The following is a 10,014-nucleotide window of genomic DNA, read 5'->3' on the forward strand; positions in this document are numbered from 1 at the left end:
GAAGAAATTTATCGATTAAAAGAATCAAGTTTTTCAGAATAATCTTCTGATAACGAGTCAGAAGAAGATGAAATTCATGTTTGTAATTGTCTAGATAAAAATAATTGTATCTATTAACGAATTATCGTCACATGAAAATATTATATTAGAATTAATAGATAAAATTAATAATCCACAAGAAAGAAAAGAATATTTAGAAAAATTAAAAGATACTTTTAGTAATCCCAAGACTTTTGAACCCAATTCAACCCCCTCGTCATATGATTTTCTAGAAATAGTAAATAGATTTCAATCAGAAAAATAAAATATTACTTTAAAAGATTTACATCAAGAAATTAATGAAATAAAGAAAGAAATTTGAAATTTGAAAGCTTCTAACACCAAACTTGAAGTTTCTAATGAACAATTGTTACAAGAAATTATACTATTAAAAATAGATAAAAATAATGACACTCCTAAAAAAGAACAACGAGAAAACTCAGTAAAAATTACAAAATAAGAATCAGATAATTTTATAAACATACTTAATAAAATGAATTTTCAAAAATGGTATACTGAAGTAACTATTTCCATTAATGAAGAATTCTCTTTTTCTACAATAGCTTTATTAGATACAGGTGCAGATCTAAACTGCATACAAGAAGGAATAATACCCTCTAAATATTTTGAAAAAACAAAAGAGACATTATCTCAAGCTAATGGAGCAAAATTAAATATAAATTATAAATTATCAAATGCACATATATGTAATAGTGGAATTTGCTTTAAAACAACATTCATTCTAATAAAAAACATCAACACCAAAGTAATATTAGGAAACCCATTTCTTGCTTTACTTTACCATTTCTCTGTAACAGAAGAAGGAATTTCTACTAAAATATTAGGAAAAGAAATTCAATTTAAATTTTTATTCCCTCCAGTCTCAAGAGAGATTAATTCTTTAAAAGAAGCATCATTAACTAAAGAAATTAATTTTTTAACAAAAGTCAAAATCAAAAGAAAAGAAAAACAAATAAATTTCTTAAAACAAGAATTAAAATACAAAAGAATTGAAGAACAATTAAAAGATCTTTTACTAATCCAAAAAATTAATAATTTTAAAAATATAATTGAAAATTAAGTATGTTCTAATTTACCTAATGCTTTTTGGAGTAGAAAACAACATATAGTCGAATTACCTTATGAAAAAGAATTTTCTGAAAAGAATATTCCTACTAAGGCCAGACCCATTCAAATGAATAAAGAATTATTAGAATTCTGTAAACAAGAAATTAATGATTTATTAACTAAAGGACTTATTAGAAAGAGCAAATCACCATGGAGTTGTGCTGCTTTTTATGTACAAAAACAAGAAGAATTAGAAAGAGGTGTTCCTAGATTAGTTATAAATTATAAGCCTTTAAAGAAAATTTTACAATGGATTAGATACCCTATTCCTAATAAAAGAGATTTATTATCTCGACTTTATGCTGCTACTATATTTTCAAAATTTGATATGAAAAGCGGATTTTGGCAAATCCAGATTGCTGAAAAAGATAGATATAAAACTGCATTTACAGTCCCTTTTGGACATTATGAATGGAATGTTATGCCTTTCGGATTAAAAAATGCTCCTAGTGAATTTCAAAATATTATGAATGAAATATTTACACCTTTCACTCATTTTTCTATAGTTTATATAGAGGATGTATTAATATTCTCTTCATCAATTGAACAACATTGGAAACATTTAAATACTTTTGTTCAAATCATTAAACAAAATGGATTAGTAGTTTCATCATCTAAAGTCAAATTATTCCAAAACAAGATTAGATTCCTTGGACATGATATTTATCAAGGAACTATTACCCCAATAAGTAGGGCTATAGAATTTGCTAATAAATTCCCTAATGAAATAAAGGATAAGCAACAACTACAAAGATTTCAAGGAAGTTTAAATTATGTTGCTGATTTTTATCAAGCACTTAGACCTCTATATAAACCATTATTCAAAAGATTAAAAAAGAATCCACCTCCATGGACAAAGGAACATACAAATATTATAAAACAAATAAAGGCTCATGTTAAGAAATTACCATGCTTAGGACTCCCATCTCCTGATGCCTTTAAAATTGTTGAAACAGATGCCTCTAATCTTGGTTATGGAGGAATTTTGAAACAAAAATTATCAGATGAAAAAGAACAGATTATTCGATTCCATTAAGGATGCTGGAATCTTGCTCAAAAGAATTACAGTACTATTAAAAAAGAAATTTTAGCTATTGTATTATGCATTTCAAAATTTCAAAATGATCTTTTGAATCAAAAGTTTTTACTTAGGATTGATTGTAAATCAACCAACGAAGTTTTAGTAAAAGATGTTAAAAACTTGGCTGCTAAACAAATTTTTGCAAGATGGCAAGCTATTTTAAGTATTTTTTATTTTGATATTGAGCATCTTAAAGGAGATTCTAATTCTCTTCCTGATTTTCTATCCCGAGAATTCTTACAGGGAAAATCATGTCTTCCTCAAAGTCCAGAGTGAAATCCAAATCCTCCTATGCCAAATCACCTTCTCCTCCTTATCCTTCACCCTGTCCTTCCGTCACACCAAAACCCTATACAGTACTAGGGACATTCCCACAAAACATTAGGCCATCTTATAATCCATTTTCACCATTATCCTCTCCAAAATTACCCACATACTCAAAAGCTGTTTCTTCTTCTGGTTCTTCTCCTTCTCAAATTATTAATCCTTCACCATTATCTCAGCCCTCTGTAACTCCTATTATCTTCAAATCTCATTGGCATCCAGTCTTTCCTATTGAATCAGAATTACATCATTTATCTGAACCTCAAAAATTACTTGACGCTTTTCTATTACCAGATTGGCATTATGTTCCCCAGAACATTACCAAGACTCAGAACTTTTATGAATTTATTTTAGTAGACACTAATTGTATTATTATCTCTGAAATTCCCTGCTCTCTACAATCTCAACCTTCTCCACCTGCAACTCCGATTATTGCATTCTACAAAGTTGCTATTAAACAGGTTCTTACCTTAGAACAGTGGGGAAAAAGCCCATATTTGACGAGAAGATTTTCTCAGCCATATGATCCTCCTTATTTCGATTACTACGATTATCAACAAGTATGGAACAAAACATTCTTACGATAAAACAAGAATTTGAGTCATTCCTGGTTTCTCCATTTTGATAAATTACAGGAAATTAAGACTCTACCGCGATGGTTCCTATTATGGTGGGATCAATTTAGACCAGAATCTCTCATTCTTCCTCCACCTCTCTAGGAGAGTCTTCAGGCTTTCACATTACATAACGATTGTCCACCTTCATTATCACACTGTTCACCACTTCTCCTTTTCTTTCTTAAAACCAAATTAAATTGGATCATGAAGTAGGAATATGTCATCAAACCTCATCCTTCTCTCAAAAACATTACATTCTTGGCCCGCCAAGTCTCTGTAAAATGGTGGGAAAAGTATAATTATGATCATGTTGTAAAATTGTTCTCAAAAATTTCCAAGGCTCCTGAGGTTCTTGTTCAGAGAAGCAGATTCCAAACTCAATTAGCAACAATTACCAATAAAAAAGATTTGAAAAAATTAGCAGAAGCAATGCCACAAGTACCAGACAGTGATGAAGAAGAAGACCATCAAGTCAAATTATCTCCAGCACAGCAGACAACATCATCGCCACTACAGCAGGCCTCTCCTTCTCAACAGGCCTCTCATTCTCATGACAACTCACCATATTATTCCTCACAGATGATGGATTCTCAAGATCCGTATGAACTGGAACTGGCAAATTATGACCCTCAGATTATGTAATTCCAAAAGATTATCATCCTTTTTTCCATTATCAGAACACTGTTCAAAATGCTCGTCACTGTTCAAGATGCCCGTCAGTCAAGAATCATCCAACTGTCTAGTTACTATTTAGTCGTCCATGTTTAATAAATTTAGCCGCCTATTCACTGTGTATAAGTTATTATAGTCACTGTACATGTCAGTAATATTATTGTAAGGTACTGTTTTGGAGTCTATAAATAGGCAGTTTGTAAGTGAGGAAAGGCATTCAGAAATTCTCATCTGAAGCCATTCCTAGTCCCTCTCTTTCGTCACTCTCAAAACTTCTCTCTTGTAAACTCCTTTTCATGTCTCCTGCCTTTCAATCCTTTGAGAATTAATCTCCTTGTAAGTATTATGTTTTCAATAAAATTGATTTTATCTTATTTTACTTTTTACTTTTATTCATGCCCTTATATTCTGCACTTCATGCATTTGTTTATTAATATTTATTCTATTATCTGTTGATATATCTATTATATTAGCTATTATATATATCCTGGTATACATATTATTACAATAATATATACAATAATATTATATAATTATTATATAAGTATACACTAGATATTATATAATATATAGTATATATAATATAATATATAATAACATACGTATATATATTATATCTATATATAGGATATAATACGTATATAATATACGTATATAATATAGTATATACTATATACTATTAACACTACATACTATATTATACACTATATATACTATATAGTGTATACTATATAGTGTTATATAGTATGTAGTGTTAATACGTATATTATATGTATATAATATTATACATTATATAATATATAATATATATTATATAATATATCATATTATATAGTAATATATAGATAATATAATATATATTATATCAATATATTATATAATATATATAATATAATATATAGTGTAAAAACGTTCGAATGTTATAATTAAAACGTTCGGACGTTTTGATTAACGTCCGAACGTTAATTAATGAACGTTCGAATGTTAACTGTATATAAAGCCAGGCACGACGGTTTCCAAGCCATAACTTGTACGAAAACTCAAACTCTCTCTTCCTCTCCACCATGCACGCCGCTGCAACCGTCGCCATCCGCCACCGCAGCCGTCACTAAAAGGTAATGTGCCCTCTCCCTCTTCTATTTCCTTGCTTTTAATCGGTGGGTTTCAAAAATTCGAAACCCACCGTAGGCCAGTTATAACACTTGCATTTCCGGCACCATTCGCAGTAAATTGATAAAATAGGATCTTAAAAACATTCCCCACTGTTAGTAGATACTTATTTTGGTTGTTTGTGGCTTCGAAACATGCATTTCGAAGCTTTCGGTAATGGCTGAGTCGACTCAGCGATTCCGTGTCGTAACGTTCGGATGTCACGACACAACGTCCGAACGTGTGACCTTTAGTATTCTTTACGTTCGCACGTTATATTATTTTTACGTGCAAACGTTTTTATCCAACACTTTAACAGAACGTTGGATAAAACGTTCGAACGAAAACCGTTGGTCTTCTTCGGCTAGTAAGAACGTCCGAACGTATGACGGTTCAAATTCATTACGTCTAAATGTTTATATAATACGTTCGGACGTAATGAACTCATTCGTACGTTTTTATCGAACGTTTGAATGAAAAGTTCGATAAAAACGTCCGAACGTATCATCTTTGTAAATTTGCACGTGACAGTTTTAATTTTAACGTGCGAACGTACTTTCAATAACGTTCGAACGTTTCCTATTAAAATATTTTTATATTGTTTCTTTTTATTATTATTATTTTAGATATTGAAAAAGTGAAATTATTTAAAAATTTTACTGGCAAAATTATGTAAATTTATAAGGATGATATTTTAATTTTCTGTATAATCCATATATATCATAATACGTATGTATCTATGATTCTAATCATTTTTTTAAATATTATAACTTATATATTTTTTTTAATTTTCAGGATATGGCTCAGTATATGACGACAAGGAAGCGAGGGAGGGATGGAGGCAATCCGGACATTGCTCGACTTGGGGCACGAACTGTTATGGGGGAATGAGAAATCCTCATTAATGAGTTTGATGAGCTCAGCTGGGAGCAGAAGATGCTGAGAGACGTCTTCGTCACCAGAGGCTGGGGCTGGGGCCCCATATGCACATTGAGGGGAAAGATTTACCCCACAATGGTTCGAGAGTTTTACATTGGGATGGCCACCATGCCTAACGATGCATCATCCCATACTCTCAGTGTACGCGGTGTACAGTTTCAGTTCTCGGTGGATGTTCTTGCCGACTTACTCCATATTCCGCGTATACTACCTGAGTCGACAGCTGCTCAGGCTGGTGACATAGCAGCTGCATTTTCCCCTGGCATATTCGAGGCAGATCCAGCCGCTTCTGCTTCATCTTTGGGCCCTGTTGAGTTTATGCCCAGTCATGAAGAAGATCGACCCGAGGGTGATCCTATTGCTGCTGAGGTTGGTGACGATGAGCGGGACTAGGATTTCTACATCCTCACTAGCACGGACCGCACGAAGCTCGATAGGCCGAACTCCTTCAGCCAGAATCAGCTGCTGCCTTTCTTTCGCATGTTACACATTTTTGTTGCAACAAATGTAGACCCAGTGGCACATAAGAGCACATTCAGTCGGGCTCGTGAACAGTTCCTGATTTGCTTGGCACGTGGTGAGCCCATTGACTTTCCCCTTATTATATTTGAGCGGATCCGTTACGAGGCTAGCATCGTTACCATGGATAATCTCCCGTACAGATTCATCATCAACCGCTTATTACTAGCCCGAGGAGTGCCACTCCAGGCGGAGGAGATGGTGATAAACCAGATGAGCCCCATCGACATAACCACACACCGCCGGAGCATTGGACAGGGGAGAGGCTTAGCTCGGCGTCAGTCTAGTCCTACGCTAGATCTTGTTCCCCCGACTGAGTCTGGGGCCGATGTTGCTCGCCCGTCGGCGAGTACTAGTCAGCAGCCGGGAGTTACATCTGCTGGGGATGTGCAACCTGCTTGGGTTGATGCAATGATGACAGATATGAAGGCGCATATAGACCGACAGATCGATAGACAGATTGCGCATATAGATCAAGCTGTCGCACATCTTGCACATCATGTAGATGTGCTAAACAATAAGGTTGAGACATTGACTGAGGAGTTTCGATCTTTTGTAAACCAGCAGTTCTGAAAGTGATTTGTAAAAATTTATCATTTTTTATTTTTTATTTTCAACATATTTAATGGACACAAATATTTAATGTATGTATTGTGTAGCTTAATTTCTACTCTTAATTTTTTTTTAATATAACGTTACTCAACCTTACTATTAAAAAAATATATATTATGGTTAATTTATGTAATTTAACATATAACGTTCAAACTTTATCACATTAACATTCGAACATTGGTGCTAATATATTAACGTTCGCACGTAATTAGTTAAAACGTTTGAACGTTCGCGCTAAATTTTTTACGTTCACACGTAAATATACATAACATTCGAATGTTACTGTGACGTGCGAACGTATTATGTGAAACGTCCGAACGTTTTGAAATTCTTGCCCAACATTTAGTGACAGTTCTCACAAACCGTCACAGTAAATACGTTTTAGTCATAGTTTGGAAACTGTCACTATTTATAATCTGTCACTAAAAGCCATATTTGTTGTAGTGAAAATATATGGTCGATACCGATAAAATAATAATGATGATGATGATGATGATGATGATGATGATGATGATAATAATAATAATAATAATTAAAAAAAAAATTGGAAAATGAAATATTGATGAGTACTTGACATAAATTTTTGTGCTGATCAAAACGAGTTTTAGATTGCTGAATGTATGATTATCTCGTGTTGCAGGTTAAGAGCCAGAGAAATTTTGGGAAAGCCTAGCTAGCTTCTCGAGTTCCTCATGAGATATTGATGCATTAATTTGGATTGTCTTGATTTCATCCAAAGGGTTTATTTCTCGGATGTTGGGAATAGATATGAGAATTTTGAGTTTGAGATGAACGTTTAAAATATTAGTTTTTAGTATTATAATTGTTTTGGAATTTGAAAAAGTTGAATTATTTAGTATATTTTGTGTGAAAATTTGAGAAAGTTGTTATGATGAGATGAAAATTTTAAATTTGATATGAGAATTCTCTACCCCCAAACCTGCTCCGTGGCCTTGTTTGGATGTTGAGATTGTCTCAACTCATGATCTTATCTCATCTCATCTAATATTCAAACATTATTCAAATTCAAACATTTTTAATTTGAATTTTTTATCTAATCATTACAACTTTCTCAAACTTCCAAAATAAAAAATAAAAACTAATTTAACTTTTTCCACTCACAAAATAAAAATTATATTATAATAATATTTTAATTTTATAATATTTTTATTTAATTTTTTTCTCTCATTTTTTAAAATCTCATAAAATATCTTAACTCAAATTATTTAATTATTATTCATAAATTTTTCATCTCAATATCAAAATGAAGCCCAAGTCTAATTAAATTTAAACTTTAAAGTTCAATTCCCCTTTTTGGGCCAACAATAGGATCCAAACCGTTTTTTGTAACACGTTATATATTATACAGAAGACAATTTTTGAACAGAACATTAGCTTCTAGGCTTCTAATTCAATTCTCTATTTCTCTTAGCAGAAACAACAATGTGTAGTAACAATATTTCAGTGAACAGAAAGGTCAAGACAAGTTACAAAACCCTTTCTCGCCCAAAGCTGGGGAAAAACTGTAAAAGTGAACCAAAACACCAAGCAAAAGGAGACTACACATGATTATATGTGCAACTGTGATGCCCGTCCCCCCTGCTCAGCAAGACCTGGCTTCAAACACAGCTGTGGCAACGTTTCATTGGTGTTGATCCCTTTTTCTGTAGGCGGCAAGCACCTTTCCAAATAAAAAATAAAAATGCAGCAATATTGCTACACCCTGCCATAGAATGGGTCCGATAAGACCATTTGGTCTTTTTTTTTTTTTCAATTCATTTTTTTATATACGTACATATTTAAAAAAAAATCACAATATCATTTTAAAACACTTCTTTTATAATAAAAAATTATCAAAATCCATTTATCGGAACAAGTAGCATTATTATTCTATTTTTTTCCCTCCTACAACCCTGGCCTTCTCTGATATTTAGAAAAGAAAACATGCAGATTTATGCAGGAATCTCGAATTTAGATGTGTATAGATAGCAATATTTTGAATACCGTATCGGATGTCGTACCGGTCAAGGTATTGGAACGAAATATTTCGGTATCAGTACCATTTTGTGTACCGTTTCGGGATAGTCGATATATAAATAAATTATATGTATAAATTATATTAATTATATTTCAAAATAATAATTTATATATAAATAAATTATACATAAATACATATATCTATATAAATTATAAATAGTTTAGTCTAAATTGAGGATTAAAAAATGAATTTGTAATTTGAAAAAATGAAAAAAAAAATGAGACCGAAATACCGACCGGTACAGGCCGAAATATCGGCCGGTACGACCAATATTTGAACCAGTACGAAATATATAGAATTTCTGTACCAGTCTGGTGGCCGGTACGGAATATACCAGCCATACCGGCCGGTACGGTACAATTTTAAAAACAATGATAGATAGTGCTTCCAGAAAATATATATATATATATATATATATATATATGTATTTACTAATTAAGAAATGTGCTATGTGAAATTGTAATTGCTCGAGGAGACTTGAGAAATGAAATTATTCTCAGCCTCAGCAAACATTTCTATAGACACTTAGGCCATGTTTAGATGTTGAGGTGATCTCAGATGGTTTTATAGATCCCATTGAGATGTGTTTGAATATATGAAATAGGTTGATATGTATGTTTGAATTTACGAAATAAGTTGAGATGAGCTTAAATTTTTATAAGAAGTTGAAAAAGTAGTATATCCCATTAATTATTAGTTTGTGATATGTTGAGGTGATCTTAACATCTAAACATAGTCTTAAAAAGCCAAGAGCAGCTTCAGAATTCTACCAAATAAGGAACTCATGAAATAACATGAACATCCACCAAACAACTTGGGTTAATAAAAAATATTGATCAACTGCAATCTATTTCTAGTGTTCTATACCTTCATAAATTAGAAATGTAATTGAGTTG

Source organism: Carya illinoinensis, chromosome 7 (genome assembly GCF_018687715.1).
Source record: "Carya illinoinensis cultivar Pawnee chromosome 7, C.illinoinensisPawnee_v1, whole genome shotgun sequence".
NCBI lineage: Eukaryota > Viridiplantae > Streptophyta > Magnoliopsida > Fagales > Juglandaceae > Carya > Carya illinoinensis.